General features: G+C 36.6%; 1 long non-coding RNA gene across 1 annotated transcript in view; it reads right to left on the reverse strand.

The window, feature by feature from the left end:
* LOC129407472 (uncharacterized) overlaps window positions 1–27,108 on the reverse strand; it is a 46,625-nt gene that overhangs the window by 14,845 nt on the left and 4,672 nt on the right. The window contains exon 2 of the long non-coding RNA XR_008631559.1: window positions 792–844. This is a non-coding gene — a long non-coding RNA (uncharacterized LOC129407472). The remainder of the gene's footprint in view (window positions 1–791; window positions 845–27,108) is intronic.

Below are 27,108 nucleotides of genomic sequence, written 5' to 3' on the forward strand. Positions count from 1 at the left end.
ACATTTAATTGTGATCTCAGACCTGTTTTTTGGTTGATGGTTGGTTCATGAGTCACAATTATTTTCAGCTCTATGCTCAAAAACCTTTTTTCCAACCCACATCTCTGAGTGAGTGACAGGTAGATTTAACCAACTGAAATGAAGCGTAAACTTTCAGAATAAGCAGAAGTCTCAAAATAATATAGTATAAAACTATATTGAATTATTATTAAATACATGATAGATTTTATCATTTATCATGAGAACTTTTTGTTTGTACTAGTGGGGGACTTTTGTCATTTTTCTGTACTAGGATAAAATTTGAGCTGTACAAGGTTGAATAAAAAACTTCTATGACTCATGAAGTGTTTATTTATTTATTCACTTATTTATTCATTTATTGATTTTAGCTTACATTAATTAACAATTCTGTATACACTATATTAAATAGTTTTTTGAGTGAAATCCTGCTTTAGGGTCATTGTGTCAGTGGCATAATGGTATTTAATATCACTGTTTATTGTCTATATTTACTTCAGCAATGTATGACACTTAAACACATTTGTTATCGTCACAGGCTTAATCTTCATAAAATCTAAACTGCTCTAGCTCTAAGAAAATTATGATATTATACTTTTTTTTGCCATATCGCCCACCCCTAATTATAAGTGTGTTGTTGAAATGATAGCCAGAAGGTAACTTATCACAGAAATGTCCGTAACTTTGGTCACTGAGTAAAAAAAATTTAGCTATGCTGTTGTTAAGCCTCACCCCAAAAGTGGAAGTTCATGAAACAGATGGAGTTAACTTACCAACATCGATGTTTTCCACTCAGGGGGGAACAAGGTCAGTTATTTTTCTCCTCCTAAAAACAGGAAAAGAGTTGTTTTAAAAATGTGCACAATGATCAATGGTCTCCTATTGTTCAAGTTTTCATAACAGTGTTGAGTTTCCCATCTGCACGCGGATATCAAACTCATATAATAACGAGATTGCTATTGCAAACTACCCACAAAACTGCCTAGGCATCCCTCTTACTGGCAGAAGCTATAAGGCTGTGGTGAAAAGTTATCCAAGACCGCAGAGTAAAAGCAGATAACATTGAAAACGAAAAGAAAAATTGTCTGGATGAGAAAAATGCCAGTGCAGTCAAGCATGGCACAACCAGTTACCATTAACCCGAGCAAGGGTTAGCAAGAGCCAGGAACTACAAATGATATTAGAAAACTGTTTCGGCCGCAATGCGACAAAGAGAATTAAAAAAGTAAGGGGGGAATGTCTCTTACTGATAGAGCTAATATCATTATCTGTCTAAACTAGCTTGTGGTGGTGGTGCGGTATTGCTGTCATAGTTTGAGACATAGGAGGAGGAATACGAAATGAAATGAAAACTGAGCACGCAGACAACAGCGGAACAGTTCAGCAATGCACTGTCCGCCATTTTCTTAGACACAAGAACAAGGGAAAAAAAGAAGTGGAGAGAATTGGTTTTGCTGGCATCATTATTCAAAGTTTACCCCTTGTCCGCCTCTGTGCGCCTCAAAGATCTTATGATTTCCTCACAGAAAAAAAACCACATCACGATTCAAGTATTCTGCTGAGTCTGTGAATATATCTTTTGTCCAAATAAAAATGTTAGCCCAGTCTGCCACCCTCTCCCCCCTCTCCTCGCCCAAAATCTGGCACATTTTGGTGAAGAGGGGGGAGGCGGTGCAAAGGGTGGTGTTAGGAGTCATGGCAACCTGGGTCTGGAACGCAGCCAAGCACCCCGAGGTGACGAGATCTCAGGGCAGGAATGCCTTGTGCCTTCCAAAGTCAACTCCATGGGTGTGCTGGTTGTTTAAGATTACATCTCAAATGCCAGGATTGTTCTGAGGGGGGGAAAAACAAAACTCATGAAAGCCTGCTGACAAATATTTAGTGATCCATATAGACATTTAGAAGAACAAAAAGGTGTTTAGTGTCTTAAGCCATACATCTGTGACAATACAATAAAGAGCTATCTCAAGGATGTCTATAAAAAGAATCTGATTCATTGTCTTTTATCTTAGCCATATATTTTCTTTCACTATGTCCATCACAAATAGAAATGTGGCTGCCTCCTAACACACAGAAGAACACTGAATGGTGGCGTTTGAGACAGGACATGTGTGATGTTGGTTTATTTCAATAGAAATGAACAGCTTCACAAATTAATGCTGAAGTAAGTCAATAATATTGAGGAGTGTGACCAGGAGAGATCAGCGATCAGGAGTAATGTGATTTTAATGCCAGTTAAGCTGTCTGTACGGAGCCCAGATTATTAGACCTATCTCTATATCAGTCATCAGCAAGTGCTTGAAACAAAGATTCCATCTTGAGAGCAAATCAGGCTTTCTTCTGAGTGCACCAGAGACACATCTCCAGCTATTACTATGAATAACAGCCCTCAACTTTCAAATGTGTCAGAGCCATCCACTGGCACACAGGGGGATGTGATTCAATTATGTGTAGTTGCTTATGTACTTAGCATATTGCACTGCATGGGTGTAAGAGATGATGAAATCCTAACTGCATTATTGCAAAGAAAGTAAAGATCACATGCAATGTTTTACATTACATTTAAAATTTAAGATCAGTTTGACAAGTACAAATAACAGAGCATGTGAATTAGTGACAATGGATAGTGCCCAGACACCAGTAGTGCAAACACAAGGAGCTCATCTGCTCATATTAAACACAGGCTCTCAGATAAAGCACCTCTAAGTATTCCCCCACTGAGGGTCATCTCATATCCTGAAAGGCAGGAGGCCAGGGTCAAAGTTCACATGAGACGGGGGAAGGACTTCCCTTGGGTATGGCCTGTACCATTTCAAACCAGACAGGGGTGCAGCAGCAGACAGACGCCTCCACCAACAATACCAAACATCACATGAACTGATTCGCCAAAAACAAGCCTCTGAATATTATGAGACTGCAAAAATAAATAAATATAGAAAAAGGAGCAACAGTTGTTAAAGACAGTATGGAATGTTGTAATTTCTAGCCAAGAATAATTAAATCATAAATAGTGGATATTATTCTATGTCTATTCTTTGAAATTGTTGTTTTTGTGTGGTTAGTAAAAATAAAAATTGTGATTCTAAAAATGAAAAATAAATAAATAAATAAATAAAATTAAATAACACCATACTATAAAACATGAAGGAGGTTTTAAAGGCAATAAAATATGAATAACAAACTTATCAAAATATTTTGGACATTGGCAGTGAAATTCCTGCACGATGTGTGTTTTTATTCTCCACAGGCTCGATGAAGACAGCCTGTTATTTCTGGCTCTGAGCTCATATCTCTATTCATTTCCTTCTGCCTCCAGCCATGACAGAAAAACAGTCAACAGGTTCATTCAGACACAAGCTGAAGCACTTGAGTTTCAGGGGACAAAGCCATGCAAATACTATATAGTCTGCAATGCCTAAACTATATTACCGTAGTCATGTGGAGGGGAAAACATATCCAGACTAATGAAGCTACAAATGTACAAATATCTATTGTACAGAAGCCTTTTTACTTTACTAAAACACTCAGCAAGAGCAAACACGCAAAATAAAGAGCCTAAAATCCTGTACATGATGCAGAAATATCAGATGAAGCTTATTTTGATGTAGTAAATAACCCCATGTAATCACTATTTAATCTTCTCTTCTCCTTACAACTTCTTGTATATAGCAGAGATATATTTACAATGTTTCTATATTTTTATTCTTCTTGTACATACTATACTTATAATACTTTTGGCACCAGTCTCTTGTTATTTTTGATACTTATTTTGAACTAATTATAGTCATTTATATATGTTTTTCTCTTTATTATAATATTTACTGTGATGTGTGAGCTGCTGTGTCCAAATCATTTCCATTTTGGATCAATAAAGTTTGTCTACGTCTACATCTAAGTCTAATAATGAACTGATGTTGATTTAAGATTTATAAATTTTCATGTAAAAGCTAATGAATTCATTGTTTCATACATTGTTTTGTAACTAGACTGTACTATTTATACTGCCATGGCATCTCTATATGTCATTAAATTTGTATTATGTATTTCTAAAGGACCCAAGATTTGCTGGCCCTCTGGGGATCCTAACGAGGATTCTAATACATGTGAAATAAAAAAACAAAATGCCAGATACATGATTATAAATTATAAATATTGTTATGTGTTTTGATAAGGTAGGATCAGCCTGGTGGTCAGTCAGGACAATGACTTTGTCTGACCCACCTGTCTGTTGATCCTGCTGCCTAGCACCAGACAAACACTGAGATTTCCACAGCTTCTCATTGGCTGCAGCTGACTCCCCAACAGCCAATCACAGCTCAGAGAAGCATGGAGGGCACGTACCACAAGAGTTAAAGGAAGAGGAAGAGACTTGCAGACACAACCAAACCTCATAGTAACCGGCATGCTGGGAAAAAAATACTACAGCTTCTAAAAGTAGATCAAACCATCGCTTTCACCAAAATAAATACATACAAATAGACAACTACATACAAATAAATAAAAATGAAACATAAAGTGTTTATTCTTAAAGGTGGATTGTGTAACTTCTAGTGGAGGGCCTGTCAAATGCTTTTCATCCTGGATATGTTATTGCTTCGTTTGGAATGTTTAACAGTATGGTATTAAATCTTTCTATCTTCATGGAAACCATATCAAACCAAGTTACAGGTCAGATTTCTGGAGAGGCAACCTCGCTCACAGTCAGGATGCCTGTTTTTCTTGGTATTTTCGAGCAGTAAAACCATCTGCAATTGAATAAATGTAAGGTAGAGTAGTCTAAAGTCATTCTGTGGAACATTACAGGCAGAATGATGACATATCCATAGAAACAAGCAGGTGATGGAATCCAACCAAAAAGTTACACAGTGCACCTTTAACAACGAACTAAAAGGGTATTTGATTTTGAATGGCACAGAATTGATTAGGTGGCTCTGAGCAGTGCTGCTATCAGAGCGTGCTTTTATCATTGCTAAAAGGGATCAATAAATAATGAATTTCAAACGGAGGAGTTTCATAAACACAAACGTATCCTACACGTGAGTGCATAAAGTAACCTCTGAGGATCGATGAATATGACATTACACAAAGCCAGAGGAATGCATCTTCTTAATTGACCTGAGCGTTTCAAATTAATTCCACCGACAATTAAAATGGATTGGTCGCTATGGCACCTCCAGTCGTGGCGTTTTATGGCGTGTGTGGATCACCTCTCGACCTGGCCTTGTGCTTTAATTACCGCTGTTTGATCAGGATGCACAGACAGTGGAGGAATAAAGGGCTTACTTTAGCAGTTTACTCAGCTAGTAAAACATCTCATGGTGATATCGGAAGTAATTACATACATAAATACATGTATGTTGTAAATGTGATATGGGGCAACAAGCAAATTACAAGTGTGTGTGCTGTTCACTTCATAACTCATCAAGATCCTAGAAGTGAGTTCAAATAAAACATTTCTATTCATAAAACATTGGACTTTTTTTCCATTCAAAGGATATCTTTTGTTTTAATTGTTAATTGCTATGGCAACAAGTTTTCATCATTCTGAAACAAGATATATTCAAGATATTTTCAATAAACAGTTTAAACTCATTATATATGCTATTTTAAAACAAATGGCCCTTGCTTTTGAAGGCCTCTTTATATCAGAGACAAGTATAGAAAATATGAAAAATATTTTTTGAGTTTAAATGTATTATAATAAGAGAAATCATAACTACACATGGCTTTTATCTAGCAATGTGCAATTAATCAAATTTTAATCAAGACTGAGATGAAGTAATTTCTAATTGTCAATGATCAGCTCAAGTTTAATCCTCCGTCAGTAAAGGCATGTTGTTTGGAGCAAAGTTCGAACTTTGAAGGAAGAAATGTGACTATTTCTTTGTGTTAAAATGGTAATGATTAAAAGTCTGTTATTTTCAGGAAATGATACTGAAAGCCATTTTTATTTGTTTTACAAATAGAGATTGATCAATAGAAGGAAAAATTTTTTATTAACTGCACTGTCAAATCACCCATCCCTACTTTTAGCCATGTTAGAATGTGTTTTCCTTATCGAAACATACTGAGACCTTTGAATATGTATGAACAGCTATTGTTTTTACCCAATTCAAAATGCTTCAAAGTCAAGTCCTTGCACCATCTATTATAAATTGAGGAGTTTATTATGTTCAGTAGTATTCCTTTATTTCTCTACAAATGCATAATTAAGGTAAGGCGCTCAAAAGTATCTCGAAAACACTCAATAATTCATAATATAGGGGCTTTAGATAAAAAGTTTGACTACCATTTAAAGGATATTGAGAGCATAGTAGTAATAAAACGCTTCATTTTCTGCATTAGCCACACCATGCAGAGGCTGGGAACTGCTCTTGACATGAATATAGGCAAAAGGAGGAAAAAAAACTCTCATTTACAATATATTAATAGACCTGGAGAGGATAGAATTGCACATTAGAGCAGGTGAGCTAAACATCAAGGGACTCATAAATGGCATTAAATGGTGTTATAATCAGGAAGCCACAGTTGTTAATGTGCTATTATTCAACAGAAATGTGCAGCCTGCATTAGTATTTAAACACACAGTAGCTCCTCCATACAGGAAAGTAATTGTCTTAATGCTTTTTAAAACAAAGATACAGGACAAAAACGATAGTAAATATGATAACGGACTGAAGTTTTCTCTCTATTGTAAACATTTAGCTTCAGATGACAGTTGGATTATGCCATGTGTATTCATATAATCAATATGTATTACAGGGCTCATATTACGCTTTATCTGATCTATGTTATAATGTTGTTTCCTCATTAAAAACATACCAGGACATGGGTTCTCTTTCATTCACACATGTTTAACACACAAATATTATTTATTTATTTAGTTCTTCTCTCAGACAGATAACACTGGTAATACAGGTGCTCCACTTTGTTTTTAAACTCTTCACTAGAATCATTTAGATAATGTCAGGGATTGTCAATCTCTACTGAACTAAAGGCAAAAGTTATCTGTTATCTTAAACTACCACTATATGACAACACAAGGTGGAACAGAGCATTTTCAGGGGGGCAAGAGGCAGATTTCCCAATTGCCATGAAATATCCAAAAGGAAAATTCACAAAAGAATTGAACCTGGTCATTACTATTAGTGTCTAGACCAAGGAACTCACTATATTAAAACCAAAATCTGCATTTGAAACCCTACAATATGCTAGTAATAAAATATATTGTAAGTAGTTATCTTAACCAAAATACATCAAACTGTCACTATATATCAACCCTCTAAACTTCACTTCTAATGGCCATGAACAGTGCAGAGGAGCAGGTGTGCACATTTCAAAGACACTCTGAAATGTATGGCACAAGTCATTTTGTGCAGGTTATCTCCAGAGGAACAGGCCCTAATCGACTACATTACCAATGACTCTCCATTACTGTGGCCGAGCAGGCAGTTATCATAATGACACCTTTTCTTGGCGTGTCCTTACCAAACGCTTTCCCAAAAGATAATCCTGAGCACAACCTCTCATTATCAAAGCAATCGTCTGGCAATGGGAAAGGAACACTGGATACGCTGTAAATTAGTGCAGGTCTATGGAAAAAATGATTGCCGATTTAGGCTTTAATTAGGCCCATGCAAAACAATCAGAGGCAATTAGGAGGTACCAGTCAATAAGCCGAAACTCATAAAGAGGAGGAGTAGGATTAATATGATGATGATTTTTAAATGGAGATGTGAGAGCGGATGGCTTTGGCACACACTGGGAAGTAGATAGTCTCATAAAAAGTAAATCAGCAGGTGAATCAGGATAGGTTTCCAGTAAAAAGAGTCATACAGTTTTAACTAGTTTGTACTAGAGGAGAAGTTTTAAGTAGATTCAAAGTTTAAAGGTCCTATAGTATTATACAAAATTAACTCTTGAGATTTAACCCATGTTAAAATGTTGTCACATCATCAAAAACATACCTCGAGTAGTGTTTTGATCCATTCACACATTTGAGTAATCCTTTATTATTACTCTGTGATGTGTGATGTCATGTAGTGGTAGTTTTCAAGTTAACAGCCACATTTTAACTTTTGTTTAGTAAAAATTGGCAATTCCAAGACTGATATTATCCAAAAGATTCTAGTGAAGGTGTATGGAGTTTAAAAACACAGTGAAGCGAAGTGAAGTATTACCACATGGCATTACCAGGTGGAACAGAGTGTTTTCTGTTTGAGAAAAGAACTCCGCAGAGTTTGTGTATTAAACATGTGTGAATGAAAGAAAACACGACTTCAGGTATGTTTGTGATGATGAAACAACATTATAACATGGATCAGAAAATAGCGTAATATAGCTCCTATAAAAGTCGTGTGTTTTTCGAGGGAAACTTCTCATTCACTGCACAACATATTGTGCAACAAAAACTACGAGTGAAAAATGATCTTCAGGAGTCCTCCATAAACATCATTATTAACAACATACACACACAAACCACAGCTCATTTGGTCAGTGGAAAAGGTTTGAGAAACAAGAAAGTGTTGTTCTCACACCAGAAGTTTCGCAAAGTGTGATACATCTTTAATGATGTTGACATTACAAATGCATGCAAGGCTGCTTTTGTTGTTTTAGTTCACAAACTTACTATACTACTATGCATGATGTCTTTCATCATTTCTAAAAGATTTGGCATCTCATGTGTCATTTTCAACTGGAACCTACAAACTAGAATTCAAGTTGAGAGAAAGATATAGAAAAGAAAATGTTAAAATGAGGATAAACATTTTAAATTGATATGCCTGTAGTAGACTATATAGTTTTTTGTTTTTTTTTAACTATACGTTTTTTCATCATTTAAAGATAATATCATCATATAAAAAATTTTCAAAAATATAATGCATAAAGTGAAAATGTTGATATTCTAAAAGAATGAACGATAAAATTAAATTAAACTACTCCACAGAACAGAGGATCCTAAACATGTTTGTCTTAAATACACCCTTAGCTTTATATTACACTCTTAATAGTCCCAAATTCTGATACTATGAAAATAAATCTGCTTGATCTAATGGTATTGTAACTAGCAACTAGTAGTATACTGTAATTTTACCTATTATATTTTATTGTTTTAATGATACTGATCCAAACCCCCAAACCCCCCCCCCCCCCCCCCCCAAAAAAAAAAAGATTCTGCAAAATTCAAATCCCATTCATTCACCTTCTTTGAAATACCAAGAACCGTCGATGAAGTCCCTGTACCTTCGCTTTAGAAACACTGCTCTATAAAAACTCTTACTTGCCATAAATGTATCTGATTGCTAGCCTCAAGGTAAAGAGACATCAATGGAGAGCTCAACATAGTAGTAGTGGATCCATTAAACTAGCAGGCCTGGACTCCCTGACACTCACAGATATATGAGACACGTGTAGACCTGTGCATGTGTGTGTAAGCTTGGATGTACAAGAGGAGTCTGCTCTTTAAATCATATGCAGCTGGCCAGAGCACAATCACAACGTGTGTTTTTAATTTACATCTTCCCAGTCAGCACACTGTCCATCTGCTTTCATTAGACCAGACTTGTGCTCAAATAAGAAAGAAGCAGACCAATGTTTAACGGTGCATTGTGTAACTTTTCTGGAGGAGAGTCCCTCAAATGCTTTTCTTCATGGAGATGCTTAGTCTAGATTGTCTAACAGCATGGCATTAAGCCAGATCTGTGGAGAGACAACTCTGCTCACAGCCAGAATACATGTTTTTCTAGGTATTTTTGAGCTATAAAATCACCTGTAATTTAATAAACGTAAGGTGGATGTGAGCAAGGAGGATGTTTAATGTCATACTGTGGAATGTTCCAGATAGAGCAAAAACATATCAATAGAAAAAAGCAGGTGACAGACCTCCAAACAAAAAGTTACATATGCACCTTTAACTTGTACTGTTATTAAATGCTCTTTTAAAACTGGAGGATTGAGAAGCAGACTATATATATGAAACTGTGTCACTGCTACAATTTATGAATGTGGTACCATGTTATAACACATTTTACTAGTATTTAACTTTAATAAAGTATGAACTGAAAATGAACAAATAGTTTTTAAGAATGATTCAGGCTTCTATGGTTGGGGTATTAATTAAGTGGCTACTAATCTTGAATCATTCTTAATAAACTATTTCTATAGAAAGGAGAGTAGTAACCCAAATGTAAAAAGTTTTAAAAATCTAATACAAATCAATATTAAAACCAGTATCAAAACCATATACTCGTTGAAGCAGGTATTGATATAAAAAATCACACTGAAAGGACAAAATTTGACATTTCCTAAACAGTTTTAAAGTTACCTTGACCTTTACCACAATGAGTGTAAGTTGAAAATGTCTACTGCATCTCTAAAGCATTTTTTATCATCATTGTGGTATTGATATTGAGAATTTATCTTATTAGTATCAAAATTAAGTTGGAAATTTTGGTATCGTAGCAACACTTTTTGAGTCTACATTTTTTCATCATAATTTAAGTCTTTGCTGATGGTTTATCAAGGTAAAAAAAAAAAAAGTGTAGTCATTATAAAGTCTTTGATACTTTGGTTGTGAAAGCCCAAAATAATTCAATATAAAGGCATCTTTTTTCTAATTTATTCAGTAGATTACATTAAAAGAATATTTATGATGCAAATGGTCTTTTTCTCAACATATGACCGTGTTAAATGAGGATTTTTTTTTAATAATGCTCAAAACAGATGTTTACAAATTTGTACATAGAGTATAACAAATTAATTCATGCATTGTATTTTCTATTGTGTAATCTGCCAGGCTGAATCTGTCATGTCATGATCACTGAATTCAAATAATAAGATAGGCCAATCTGTCTCACTGCTGTCATTATAACTGGACAATTTAATAATAATAAAAAAGTATACAGATAACAAGATATTAATTTCACATTTAATTTTTAAGCAATATAATCTGAAAACTGAAACTATCTGCATACATTTTAAAGGCAGGGTTAAACCGGAAACTGTCGCCTCTTGTTCTAATATAAGTCTGTATTTTTCATGTTGACGAAATGAAAACAGAAAGATATTTTTGTTTGTTTTCAGTAAGATAACATCAAACTGGAAATCGTAAATTGGGACTGATCAATGTGAGGTGAAAACTTGTGTTTATTTTTTTTATCATATCACCCAGCCCTATAAGGTAACAGGACCTGTTCAAGTCCCTGTTCAAAAAGTCTCTTATGAACGATTTGCGAAAATATTTAATTATGATTTTTCTGATAAGTATTGCAAATAGATTAGTGATTTCTGTTTTAATAATAGTCTTCTGTTCGAGGTTCATATTTTAAACAGATCCAGAAGAAGAATTGACAAAGAGACAATGTAATTCAAGAAGCACATTTTAGAACATGTTTGGACAGATCTAAATCACAGGGTTAGCCATTTTTATGAAGAATAAGACAAGCTATTTTGTTGTTTGCGGCATTATCATTCTTCAAAAATAGCTGCTTTTGCTGTTTACTAATTATGTCTATTCAAATTCAATTGCGATTAATCTTGCAGCCCTCCTATGGACCAGCCTGTGCTTTGAACAATGCTTAGCTCCAGTGCATGTTCTCTGTGGGCAGGGAAGAACATGTGGTCTATGTGAGTGAACACAGCATGTCCGTCAGCTGCCAGTCTGACCACTGCAAACAGGAACCAGGACCAGGACTGTGGATTAAAAACAGCCCTATGTTTCCACTGGGCTCCCCCCTGCCGGGCTACATGGTCCCTACTCCCTTTGTCTGCTGTTAACCCGTTAAATCCCGCGGAAGAGCCCATTCACAAACGTGTAACACACTCCGGGGGGGCATTTTGTGTAGAATAATGATCTTAAAGGGGTTACACAGCATTGCCACTGATCCCCCACCACCACCTATTGTAACCTCCTCATACACTTTCAATTGTTTCCTGGGGTGTTGGCGTTTTCAATTACTGTCAACTCTTGTTTTTAAGTTCTTAGGAGGACTTCAAAACAACAGGAAGATGCGTAACAATAGGGCTACTTAATGATCTTCTAAATAAACTCCTGAGGCTCTCTAACTGGGCTCTGTTTAAATTGCATATGACATGTTACACTACTCACTTCATTACAGCATAGTTAGCATAATTTACTCAAATTACCTGCCTTGTGTTTTAATTCTGATGAAGTTTATAATTTTACTTACTGGTTAGACATGTGCACAGATATGACATGCAGCCTTATAACTGTTACCTAGCAACTATGTTAACAAGAGCCTTGTCTGACTTGCACAATAGTTATGATTAGACTTGTAAATAATAATAATAATAATAATAATAACATCATGCTATTCTGTTAAATCGATGTTTAAAAATGTCTTCCTTGCACTAAATTGTCTCTTTTTTAGTAAATTTTGATACTAGCTTTCGACAACCCTAATAGAGGTCTAGAGGTATTTTGTTTTAGAATTGGTGCTACTTCCTGAACTTCTTTTCCCCAAGCTGCTTTTAAAGCGATGCAAAAATTATGATAAAAAATATTTACCACTGGTGCTACTCCGCCACCAAACCAAGTTATAATGAGAAAGACATACAAAACCTGACTTTAAGAAGGATATTACTTTAGTTATTATTTCCTGTGGTTTCAAAGTAATATAGCCCGCAGACATTGGCCAATAGCAAGCGTTTAGAGCAGTGTGCAGTGTTAAAGAGCCGGAGCACATGAGCGAGGAGAGCTGCAGGTTCACAGAGAGAAAGTGTAATTAGACTGCAGTAATGCCTTCCATGATTAATGATGTGGGCCTCTGGAACCAAACCATGGGCCAATGGCAAATTACCACTATAAAAATAAACTCTGATGTGAATGGGTCAGCAGGCCGGAGCATACATGCCTCATAGTACTGCGTGTATTTATATGCAGTGTACTACAGAAAGGGGAGTAGTAACCCAATTAAAGCCGAGCCACTGTTACACATATTAGGACTGTCAAAAGTATCAAAACAGATACATCAAATACAAATTAATACTAAAACTAATGTCAAGAGTAGATACTAATTTGAGAAAGCATTATACTAAAAAAAAAAAAAAATCACATAAGAGGATAAAACTAATAAAACTAGAGAAAATAGAACAGTTTTAAAGTTTTTCATCAGAACTAGTATAAGAATACATGGTAACACAAAGACAGTTGTTATTATTATTTTGTGATAAAAATGATCTAAAAAAAGAGTATTTTTCAAAATCAATTCATTATTAAGCCTATTTTTTATCATCAAAGTCAAGCTTGAAATTTTAGTCTTGTGACAACACTATTGGGGGCTTCATGGTGGTAATGCGTTTGTGAAAAGGCTATCATATACTGTATTAAAATTACATAAAACATGTCTCAAATACATTTTAATCAGAAGAAAGAAAACAATTCAAACCAAAACGCCACAAGAAACAAAAATGCAAATTTCTCTTAACATTATACCATCACTGTGAACCTGGAAGGAAATTTATTGCAAATAAATATGTATGCTGTAATCCTTATGGTTTAAATTAATTGTATAAAAAACAATAGTGTAGTGTTTGGCTTGGTCTACAGAGCACAGTGAAGCTATGCCTGGAGAGCTCCATGCAAAATTCCTGGAGGGTCTCAAGAGAGGGCCAGTCAAGTTCACATTTCTTGTCAAATAGTGACTTCACTGCTCTGCACGTAACCACATCTGATTATTTCTCCACTGCACTGAAAAACGCACACACAAACACACACATGCACACACACACACACAAGCATACGCATATACTCTCTCTCACAAACACACACACACCGTTTTCAGATGAAGAGCACTTGACTCAGTCCCAGTTTGAACTCTTATGCACTTTTCTTTTATGACAGATAATACCCTGTAGTAGCCAGACAGCATGAGTTGGAGAGCCAAAATAGCAAGCAATCAGGGAACGGTGTGGTTAGGAATCGCTATAGGAGACGCCGGAGCTGCACGCTGTCAGAAAAGTGACAACTAGACAATTATTTGTCAGTGCATAACTATAGTGTCTCCTGCATATTTATTTTACTTATGCAGTGGGTTCAAATTATGTGACCATATTTTCCATCATCGCCTGAAAAAGGAAGGAAGTCTGTAATCCAGTTGACTGTGATTTGTTTATTATATTCTTTTTTTTTTTTTTTTTTAAGGAAAACATAGGGTTAACAGTGTAACAATTTCAAAATCTTGTACAATCTTTTTAAGTTGTATTACATCTTTGTATACATATGTGAATTTTCTTGTTATGGCTAGCTGTCCAGATTTCATGCTAAACTCAGCCTTTGATCAGTGACAAGTTAGAAGAAGAATATACTTCAACAGTCAACCTAATTAATCAACACAAAATGCCTCCACAACGGGCAGCAAGAAATGAAAAAAACAAAAGTTATAGTTAAAATATATATCTCTTTTTGTTGTACATCCAGACATAAAAATTCACAAGTCATTAAACACGTGGCCTATAGATCTTTACCATTTCGAGTGTGCTATTTTCTGCATTCATCAGACCAAAAACTGACAAACACTTCTTGTTTAAGAGCAATCAAGTGAAACATGCACGACTCCAGATCAGTTATACTAATGTCTCAACTGAAGATTTACTGTTTACACTTAAAACCATGCAGAAATACAAACCCACTCTCCACATCTATTAGACAAAAACAAGTAGCTGTTTAAAAAAATCTTGAATCATGCACGAGAGAGTCCATTTTGTCCTATTTCTCTTCAAGTAAAAACAGCCTCAGCGGTGTGCAGTTCAGTCCCAGTTAGTTTTCATGCGGCACTTCTTTCACTTCTGTTTAATCCAGTCACATCAGCTCCCTAAGCAGGTGAAGTCAGCCACAGACTTTCCCACGGTCTGAGAGCAGATCCAGCGCCCCGAGCCCTTCCTGAGGGCCGGCCATCTGTCCGTTCTGTTTGGAGTGTGTTAGCGGCCAAAGCGTCAGCTGCACCACCACATTCAGCGTTCCAGCACAGACCTCCAAGACTGTAGACAACATGCACACACACACACACACACAGCCTGCAACATGTACACACACACAGCCTGTGTCGAAGCACAAACATATCAACAAACAAACACACATGTGACCGCTGTTACACACGTTTACGACAACTGTGCAGACACTGTTTAAGGCACACAGTACGCAATTATAATATTATAAAACACATCCCTGTCAATGTTTAAGAAGTGTTTAAGAAATAGAAAATCTCCCCTGATTTAACATGAGAGTTTGTAGTGCAGAGAATGGTCATTAAGGCGGCCCCCTCTGCCTCTCCACAGAGCAGTTGACCACATAAACCTTGACCTTTGCTCCCTCAGAGCATAAATCATCTCTGCCTCTGACTCACATACAACAATGACAATCTGCATGCAGCATTATGTGGACACACTCTCAGCACGATGCTGTAAAAATAAAACACAAAAATCTTAGTTTGAATTTGGTTTCGGCGTGATCATGTGACGCACTTCATTCTCAAAACATGCTACCGCCCCCATCCCACCGTCCCACAGCTTCGCCCTCCTCTTTTTGCTTCCCCACACTGAAATCCCATAATTTTAGTTTCCTTCTCAAAGAGCCACTCTGCTGCTCACGGACCTGGTCGTCGGAGCGGCCTGACGCATTTTTAAAATGCGTGACATTGCCTCTGTGGGAGCATGAGAACGGAGCTTCCTCAATAGTAGGGTCCCCATACCCGGCCCGTAACCATGGAAGCAGATGCTTGCCCTCCCGGCCCTCCTTACCTCCTGTCGATCGTGGGCTGTGAGCTGCTCCTCCAGTGAAAAGCCTTTCTCCTGGCTCTGACCGAACTTGCCCCACTCCTCAAAAGGAGCCATTGAGCAGGTCACTGGTCTAGACTTGTTTGCACGGTCCAGGGAGCAGCCTTGATGTAACCCCTGCTCCTCTCTCTCTCCCTGTGTGTGGCTGCCACAGCAGCCGCCCAGCGACTGCAGACTGTGGAGGGGCGCGGGGGGGACATTGGAGACGTGGATTTGAAAAGGAGCCCGTCCGATTTTGCCATTGTGCCTTTTCATTCATCGATCGAATGAATATCGAACCTTCTGTCCCTGCGTGTGTGAAACGGATAGCTTAGCCAGCATTTTTACCCTCTCACTTCTCAGGTCTGTGGCCTAGAGCATTACTCCTCTGTCACAACTTGTAAGAACTTATATTTTATATTTATTAATATTTTAAATTTTTTACACTGTTTAAAAAGTTACACTGGTATTTTGAAGTTCTGTCAGTATTATCACAATTTACTCAAGTAGTACATTAATATAACATCTAGAGACAATATTTTACTTCTGTAAAAATAAACCTTATAATTATTACACCTACAATTAACATGATATACTTTATTATGAAATGTGTTTAATTAATTGAATTAATAGACAGATACAAGATTAAGTCAAATTTAATTAATGACAAAATTACATTTACAAGTTATAAATATATATAAAACAGTGAAAAGGATGAAAGTTAAATCTGGGTTAATTTAAACAAATGCCATACTCTATCAGAATTACAATTTGGCATTTCATATAAATTGTACAGTTCCATAAACACACAGATAAATTTTACGTTCCATGTTGTTATTGTCAAGTGATATTTGAGGACTGAAGTGTCATTTGTGTTGATAAAAATGCTGTGTTTCATGTTGACCCCCCAGATCTGAGCCTAATGCATTTGACTGAGGAGAGGAAGAGGGCAGTGAAGGCTTCAGGCTTTAGCAAAAAGGTGAGACGATCAATGTCAACATATCAATAATGTTCAATCAGACAAGACCATATTTGTTCTGTCTCATACAACAAGCTCAAACTCATTTTTAATCATTGACAAATATACATCTTGAACTTACTGATATTAACATCTGTAATTCAAAAATAACGTTTGTTAACATTTTGTAATAAGAATACTCAAACAATTTTCTCTTACAAAAGACATTAAATCTCAGACAGAAGCATTTCAACAGTGCGTTAAACCACATGCCATAAAACTAAGTAAGCAGAGCCTGATGAGCGGATCTGTTTCCATGCTCCGAGTGACAAGTTGCTATGCAGGGGCCAATCAAAGGGGGCAGTAGGGGGAACAAAACGGGGCAGAAAATGAGCAAATTCAAAGGCAGAGGCAGAAGAGCAAAAGAACCAGTGAAGTAAGAAGGCTAAGGCATTGTATTCACCCCACAATCAAGGCTACACCCTTGCTCTGCTCCCACATGCCCGAACCAATCAGTAATAGGGCAACATGATACTGCAAATAAGCCAGCAATGATAATCTCAATATTCACTTACCAATAATGAAGTATTTAGTCCAAGTATAACTATTCAGTAAGTAGTAATGACATTTTAACATGCTTTTACCATTCACAATCTAAACAGTAAACATTTTTTACTTGTAAACATTTTGGAAACAGTGAAAAAATAGCGTGGTGCATTACAATTGTTTTATTTTTCTATTTTAAATTTGTATAGTAATTTTGTTACAATTGCTAAAACTAGTAAGTCAAGACTAGATACTCCTTTGAAAAGGTATCAACACTGAATGAAATTGCATAAATAAGACTAAATCTGACCTTTCCTGTTTAGTTTTAGTCTTAATCTACAAAAAGAACAAGGGCCTAAGAAACTATTGTGTGATGTGTTGTGTTGAAATTTACATTACAAAGTATAAAAAACAAGTAATTTTTTGAATGATCATTGAGGTATCTAAATCAGCTTTGAGTGTCAAGCCTGTTTCCTTAGTATTGAAAGTAAGCTTGAAATTTGACTATTGTTACACTAAATGCAGCAAAAAAAAAGAAAAAAAAGAAAAGAAAAAAGAGCAGAACTCCGCAAATGCAGGTTCTTATTATAAACCCCATATTGCTGTGACAGAGGTGCCATGGTCAAACATTGGGGGTTGATTTGAACAATAGGGAGGAGGGGTCAGGGGTCTAAGTGCACGGACAGCGCTCTGACAGGGACAAGGCGGCCAAATGAGCCACAAAAGCAGCTCACGTTACAACTTTGCACGAGCCCCCATTTTACACACATCACGTACGCTCCATAAAACACAGGGAGAAAACTCTGGCCCAGTACACCGAGCGACGCAGCTATTCCCAATTACTGTCATGTAAAAATATTTGTATGGCTTAAATTGTACAATATTAAATCAAATGTGTGAGTCTGAATGTAAGAGACAGACTTAAAAGATAATGAAAATAGTTAGAAAATAGTTAGAAATTTGAGTGAGTGACAGGAAATTATGGGAATAATACTATAACAAATGTTTTTGATTACTGAATACTGGCATTAACATGTATTTTGTAACATATTGAAGTACATAGTCCAATCAGAATACTGTTTTCTGACTACTTAGAATAATTTCACAATGAGATGAAGTATATTATAATAACAGAATTGAAACAGATTTATTTGTTTCACAGTTTGTATGGATTTATCATAGAAAAAATAAGAATCACACATGCACTTGCCACAAGAGCAGTATTCTTATAAGCCTATACTGTGTGATCAAGTAGCACAGAGTATTCCTTTGATTTTAGGAGAAGGAAAAAATCACTGTTTTCTGAATGAAAGAGTAACTGTACCAGAATACAGTTTCTCAAAATTAGTATTCTCAATATGTATTTTTTGCGCATGAGTTTAGTTTAATTCCACACTATCAGCAACATCAGTCTCGTAAAACATAGTGGAAACCAAATGCCATACACACACTTTTTTTTTAAGGTGGAACGCAGAATACTACAGCCCCATTTCTCTTCCAAATTCTCCCTCTCCTCCACCCTGATCCACAGCTGTCCTGGTTTTGGGGAAAGCAGAGTGAGCAGGCAGCACAGCGCGTGACTTGTGGCTTAGGAGAGATGTAGCTGGAGAACCGACATCTGGTGTGATGTTACAGACACTGGCAGAAAAGGCAAGGATTTTTGGAGACAGTTAGGGCCAATCCCAATTCTTATTTAAAAAGATAATTGCAGAGTGGAGAAAATTACACAGAAAGAAACACAATCTATAATTATTCAAATTGATGATTATTAATGCGCAATTTTCGAATTTCAGTTCAAGCCAAAATTCACACGTAGAGGCACCATTGGACACAAAGAAATTTTGAAGTCACCAAACTGAAAATCTGTAAAAATCAAACCCTAACCCAATGAAGATGTTTTGTTTTTTTAATTAAATTTGAATGTAATAACAAAATGTATAAAATTGTAGTGCAGTTCATGCCAAAATTACATAAGAGTCAGTAAAGTGCAGAGTGAAATTTTGATATCACCAAACAGAAAATCTGCAAAAATCAAACCCTAACCCAGTGAAAGATGTTTTTTTTTTATTGAAATTTAATGTAATTACACGTATAAAATTGTAGAATGAAAAAATAATAATGTATGCAACAGTGGTTAAAAAGAAATGTTTAAAGGGTTACAAACCGACGTTCAATAATTACAATAAATCCAATCTAGTCCAGCTAACCCAGACAGCCTTGCTCCTCAGGGTCGAAGGGCCATGTGCCTCCTCCCTCAGGTCAAGCCCATTGGCAGCAAAGCAGAGTCTCTCCCATAATCTCCTAAATCGTCCAAGTCACCACCACTGCTCAAAACATCTTCACTGCATTTTGTTTCATGTCTACGTTACAATATTTGCTCAAAAAATGCAACAATTGATTCAAAAAGACAAATTTTTGATAAATGTTGGACCTTTTCACTTTATATTTGGAAGGTTTGGGTTAACGAATGGAACACACTGAAAGATAGTACCCTAGGGAAAAGGACAGACATGGGCAGGTTTTTATTTCAATTTTTGTATTTTAAGTTATCATATTGTTTCAGTGTTACATCTGATTTGGCTCCTTTTTGTTAAAAGGAAGCAAAATGTATAGGTCAATGTCCAAGTTCATAGATGCTTCTCAATAAACAAAAATCTCACCTTTTCAATTAAACATCTAGATTGTGTTCATGCTAGAATAGAGAAGACGAGAGATCACACGTCAGGTTTGTTAATGACTATAGACATACAGTAACATCACGCTCCGTACATTGCATCTCTTATATGGTTGAATCAAAGCCTTGTAGATCACCAATCAACTCCTGCGGAATCCTGCGCTTTGAGAGACAGCGGTGTGTTTACGAACAGCACGTCAGGCTCATAGAAGATTTTACGTTCGCAAGGTGCTTAAGATGGTAACACAAAACAAAAAGCCCTTCGCTCTATAACTACTCCTCAAAGCGCTATTTAATTAGGTGTAGAGCAACAAATCCTCCCCATTGAGAGGCCAGACACTTGCGCTGAGGAGAGAGTGGACTGGTGAGTGAAAGAGTGCCGTCATAACACTAGAGGAGTGTCCCCTCCTGGTGCTCTAATGCGTGTGTGTTAACAAGCCCAGTGTCTACGGCTGGAGCCATTGTTTGGTGAATGGGCTGCTAATGGACAGACAAAACAACACAACGCTCTGAGGCCCCGAGACTGCTGCTCTTTTTATAGACAGGCTTAAACTGAAGCTGCACTCATCGTTATTATTGAGAAAAAATAAACATTGTTATTGTAAAGGTGAGCACATAAAACACACCTAATTTATAATGTGTTATTTTTTATGAGTTATCTCTGAATATATATTTAAAAAAAATATTGCTGGTGTCAAAATGCTGCCTAATTAAAAATAAGTCAAAGAGCTAGCATAGCATTAGCTGCACTCATCGTTAATATTGAGAAAATATGAACATTGCTATTATAAAGGTGAGCACATTATATGAATCTACTTTATAAAGCATTATTTTTTACAAGATACATTTAAATAAATGTGTATATTAAAAAAAATAAATAAATACATATATAAAAAACATATTGCTAGTGTAAAAATGCTCTTTATTTCAGAATAAGTCAAAGACCTAGCATAGCATTAGCTCAACATAATGATGGGTCAAATTAAATTGTTTATTTTGACTTTAATAATAACTAAAAGAAAATGAAGGTAAATGTGTTATCAGTTGAATTACATCATTTTTTTGCAATCTAAAATCAATTCACATTAGTCAGAAAATAAATTGTAATTACATAAAAATTAAATGGACAAAAAGGATGAAAATGAGAAAAGATATAAAAATGTATTAAATCTGGAGAAAAACTTTATCTTACAAAGTGTTAAAGGGAAGAAAGGCTCAGACTGGCAGGAACTGGGAGGTGGACTCTAATCCCACAGAATAAAACGGCACATCCAGCGAGACAAATCTGGTTTGATGGTTCCCCGCGGCTCGACCCAGGCACAGCAGCCCGGTCTGGGAGGGCCTTTGTGCGGAGGCTCCCGGAGAGGAAACACACTCACTTTTTATTAGAAACGGGACTTATCAAATACAATATTAATTCACAGACAGCACGGCAAAAGCAAATTATTCTAATCCAGCATAGAAAAGAAGCAAGGAGAATTGATCTAAATTTTTAGGAATTAATTTACTATTTATAAGTACTTCCAATGCAATTTAACAGTTATTTCATAATTACAAATAAATGTTGTTCTGTTGCTTTGCTGTGAGTAACAACTACAAAATCATATACTCTTAATAGTAGTAATAATTAATAATAGCTCTTCATAATTTTAGTGGATCGTTTTGATTTTTTTCTCCCATCAGTAATTAATAAAAAAATAACTAAACATTAAAAACATTAATTGTCAGTAAGTGGTAGGTTTCAGCTTTCTGATACAAGCAGCATTTTGAGGACTTTTCCCATGCAAAAGATAATATTTTGCCTTAAATTGTTAATCGCTATAGCAACCATCTTAATATTTTATCACTCTGGAACGAACTGATAAAGTAATTCCTCATCCTCGGTGAGTGAGTGTGTGAGACGGAGCTGCTGACAGAAAGTGCTCAGTGTAGCCAGTTGTGTGAATGTAATTATGGCCATCTGCTTGTTTTATCTGTAGTGTAAGGCTATGTAAGAGCGCATGTGCCGCCACTGACAAAGCCTCGTGGTCTGAGGATGGGGCTGGCCACTGCCTTTAAGCCGACTCGGGGTCAGTCCAAACACTGGCAGCTATTCATGACCAGATCAAGTTGATGTGAGATTCTGTCCCTCCTCTGCCCCCCATTTCCATATGAATGCCCAGTATGCTAAGCAAAAAGACAAGCAAGCTCTCGGTCCCACAGCCACTACCGCAGAGAGAAAACACCCATATTATCCGACTATGCTAAGCATCTCCGTTCAGTCTAAATAAAATTAAATCCACATTTTACCACATCTCCCCTAAAAAATAAAAAACGTAGGTATTACAATTTAAACCTATCATCTCCGAACACACTAGTCTCCAACCAAGGTCAGGCTCTGTCGGCCAATCTGCTACTTATGAATCAAAACACACACACGCACACTGCAAAAAATTAACATCGAGGTGAGTTAAAATTTCATATTAAGTTATTTTAAATGATTATTATTAAGTAGATTCAACTTAACAAGTAAAATTATCTACCAACAGAATATATACATATATATTTTAATTTCAAATAAGAGAAGATTTTGTTAGTTACTTAAGTGTAACAAGATGTATTCTCTTAGGGACCAAAAGTCTTGTTCAAGAGGCAGATCATTTTACTTGTTAAGTGAAATTGACTCAAATCAATATTTTTAACTTAGCTAGAATTAACTTTTTGCAGTGTAGTAATGCTTCATCATAATGTTCTGTACACACACACACACACACACACATCTCAGGGCGGGCTACACCTCTGTCTCTCTGCAGTTACACAAAGACTCGCTCCAGAAAGGAAAACAGCAGGGAACGCACAAACGCCAATGAACATGATACAGCCCCGGAGTAAAAGGGAGCGTTCAGGATCAGTCCGATGCTTTCGCAGAAGAGCAGCATGGATGTGCGTACCATGGATGTCCTCTAGTTCACTCTGTCTGATATCTGGCAACAGAGGTGGGACATATATCAAAAACGGATACTATTGCGATTGTTCTGAGATATGCTAAATTAAAGTGTCCATTATATCTTGCATAATTAAAACAATTTGAAATAACAGCAAAAAACACAGAAACTCAGTGTAATGTCCCAAACAAAGGTATAAAGTGATATAACAATAAATTTTTGGTAAATTTTATGGTTCATTCATGGTTTGTGCTAGACATGAAACTCAACCAAGACATTACAAATACATTTAGCATTATCTGAATACTGTTATCAAGGTAATGCAAAAAATAAAGATTGAGATCATTTCTGTCAATCACCTGCCCGAAATGGGGTTCACTATCTGGCAGTTTTGGTTAAAGCATCAACACACCATTGTCACGTGTTCCAACATGTGTCAGATAGATGTGGGCCTCCTAACACACACATGCACACACACACACAGACAATACCACACACTCCTATTGTTTCCTGGTCCAGAGACAGACCCCTATAGTCCCCGATCGAGCTGTTTAAAGGTGGGCTCAAAACCAGAGCAGTGAGGCCATCTATTACCAAGAGGGAAAAGGGGAGAGGGGAGAGGGGCAGACAACACGAAATGGGGAGAGCTTATAACCAGCAATAAACAGCAACCTCAAGTCTAATGCTGACTTCTGAGGATGGTAAGTATTACACCGACATTTTAGTCATAGACATGAAGAGACAGTAAAGCTAGATAATTCTTGCATTCAGAAGTGGGCAAAAACTATCCATTATATTGTGAATGTTGTTTTGAATTTTAACACTGAGTAAACTATTTAGGCCTATAATAAGAAATATTGCAAAAAGAGCTGATTCAAAGTGAAAATGGAAAAAACATATGTTGTAAACTTTCGAGTATCAAGTGATTTTTCTGTTCTGTCTTGGGGAGTTTTACTGTAATTTCTCATTTGTTTGAGATAAACATAAACCAATACATTAAAGATATGTTTGAAAACCTTTTCGTTGAACTGACAAAATATTTAAGTTAATAATCAGAAGTGTTAGTGAAAAGTTTATAAAAAGATCAAGCAAAATTTGCCAAGTTCTCTCTGCTAATGGTTCAATCTGCACGGGTAGTGTGCCGCAATTACATTACAACCAACTCACAATTTGCACAGCTTCTAAGAGCAATTGAATTATAGGCCTTCACTGCTCCGGCTAACAGTGTTAATGTAAATACAGTCAGTAATAATCAGTCAGAGACCTCCTCATCTGTCAGTCTGTCTCCACTTTTCTAACTTTGTCGTCACACTGGGCTCTGATTCTGGGGTTTTTAGGTTCATGAACACAGATCTACTGCCCAGAACTGTCATTATTAGTCTATGGCATTTTGATAGATGCAACAGTGTATGCTTTTATTTTAAAGAGAACCAATCAGACAGTGAATCATGTCTTCACAGTACTAGCACTAGCGCAATCTTATATTTTTATACATAACATGTCATAGGTGGGTCTTTGCCAGAGAGCACTTATCTACAAAAGCTCCTCACTCAGCATGGATCAAAAAATTATAAAAGCAAAGATTGCCGTAACAAAATATTACATCATTTCAAAAGAACACAAATCAAACATACACTTAAAGGGCTGGGTGATATGAAAACATTTGATCAAAATTGTTATCCTCATATTGATTGATGGCCATTTTCAGTTCTATTTGATATTTTTTCTTATTATAAACAAATAAAAATGGCACTGAATGTGGATTTTCTGAACATAAACAAGATGGACTTCAAATGGCATGGTTTTACTGACAAGAGGATTGGCTGTGGAACCCTCGATTAAAAAGACTTATCACTGACAATTGGAAATGACAGTATCTCTATCTGGATTAAAATTTAATTAATTGCACCACCCTACATAGACTAGATGAAAAAAATATGTGAGTTTGGGCCATTGTCAATAGCTCAAAGCAGTGACAACCCGAGCCTCACTGCCAGCTACACAAACAGTGAAGGAGCATGACATCACTCCTTTATCATTTACTAGATACTCTCAAGGCTCCAGTTCACCAAGTTCACATGCTCTATGCAGATGGGGCTAATGCAACTTACTGAAGCAAGATATCTGTCGCATTATAGGCACCTTTTTCAAATCTTTCCCAGCGGGCAGGCCTGCTTAACAGACGCTGCCAGCCATTACAAGAGGATTGGGTTACACTTTGGTCTCTGGATGTTTTTCCAGTACTGTTACTGTTCACCTCAATATTTACAACAGGGAATCCACGAATATATGAGGGGTTCAGTTAGAGCTGCAGGATTTTGGGGAACATTTTTAATCAAGTTTTTTATGATAAGTATTGTGACTGCAATTAGATATGCATTACATGTTTTAAAAGTATGTTTCTAGTCAGAGTGCACATTGTGAACAACGCCAGAAGCATTTTAGGGCTGAAAGACTGAGATATGGACTGATAAACTAATGCAAGAATCATATGCATTTCAGGACATGTTTGTAGAAATCTAAACTACAGGTATAACAAGATTTCTTCTATGAAAAGACAGGATATTTTGTTCCTTGCAGAGGACATACTGTTATCTAAATAATTGCAGTATTTGTGATGTGCTAATAGCTCCAGCTCAAGTTACAAGTTTCATTTTCATTCACCTTACAACATGAAAACCGTCCACTCTGTAGCATTATTTTTATGAGCAGGCCTCAGTCCTTATAACTGACAGTAACTAAAAGGACGTGCAGTCATTTTAAGTCTTAAAATGGGTGTGTCTTCATCAGAAAATAAAATTGTCACAAGCTTAAGTGCTATTTACCAACAGCATAAAAAAGAGCTGTGTCAGACATGAAAATATCTCCTTTTCTGAGTGGGGAGGCACAAAGGCCGACGGAGCAAGTGCAAGGAAAAAACACTGGTCCACCATTTGGGCTGCGATCTATTCATTGCTCCCGTTTAATTTCTTTTGGGTGCATAATCCTTTCAGTTTCAATAGCAAATTTAACAGTCCCCAAGGCCCAAGCACCAGACTGGTCAATACAAAACCAGACAACTAATTACTGAGCGCAGCGCACTCTCTCCTCCCTCGGCCCCTGCCCCCTCCCCTCACCAGCAGCTGTGGGGTTCATGTACACAAGAGCAGCAGTCAGCCAGTATTAGGTTTCCACTTCCCAGATCTCCCTTAAAAGCCTGTCCCATAATGGCCCTTCAGTCACACAAACACGCATAGGGTTTCATACAAAAACGCACACACACTTGGACAACCACATGTGAATATATAGACATTCACTTAAACCGTTTTGATGACTCTTAAAATAGGGCCCCTCTGGTGGGCTAGCAAAGCTCACAGCACTTGGCTTTGTGTATTTTCGCAGGTTCTACTCACAGGTTTACTGTTAAAAATACATTTAATTAATACTTACATTTAAAGACAAAAAGGTGTTGCTGTTGAAAATCCTACATAAAAATATTTTTACTAAACAGTTAATTGTATAATACTATTGTTCTTAAACACCCTAAAACAACAGCTTACAGGTAGGACAATGATATACATGTCCATAAAGCCGAGCTGTTAAGTAGTAGCTTTAAGAGCGTGTAATTACCGTGTAATTGATGCCTTGTTTTTCAAGTCATAAATTACAGCACAACTTGACAGGCTGTTTGCCTAATAAAAAGGGTTAAAAGCTGACCTACATCACAGCACTCAAGTGCTTTGGCCTTTTATCATTCCAGCATCATTTTTCATGGATGGGTCCACTGATGAAAATGAATAATTTCACAAACATGTCTAATATTAATTGCTTTGGACGATAAATAACACAGTGATTAAGAGTATGTTTAGTACTTATTGTGACATGTAGCCTTTTAGTGTTTTTAAACATAGACAAGAATGTGGAGTAGTATTTCAGTACATATATAGATAGCTTGCTCCTGATACATAGAGCCTGTAATGCAGTCATGTTGTGACTGTCTGGGGTCTATAAACAGGACGCTGTGATCATGACCGGCCACACACAAACTCCTAATTTGCTGACGACTTTAAAAGTCCTGCGGTTAAGATCACTTCCCTGAAATAATGGGATGAGTTACCCCCCGGTGACCCGCGTGTGCTGCCCTTTGTCTCACTGATAATGTTTGTCTTTGCCCATTGTGTCTGCATCAGCAGCCCCCAGACCCCCAAAGCCCCCCAACCCCCCCAGCTCACAACGTC

This window comes from Boleophthalmus pectinirostris, unplaced genomic scaffold (assembly GCF_026225935.1).
Source record: "Boleophthalmus pectinirostris isolate CB_2022bp ecotype Guang Dong unplaced genomic scaffold, ASM2622593v1 HiC_scaffold_12, whole genome shotgun sequence".
In the NCBI taxonomy this organism is placed as follows: domain Eukaryota; kingdom Metazoa; phylum Chordata; class Actinopteri; order Gobiiformes; family Gobiidae; genus Boleophthalmus; species Boleophthalmus pectinirostris.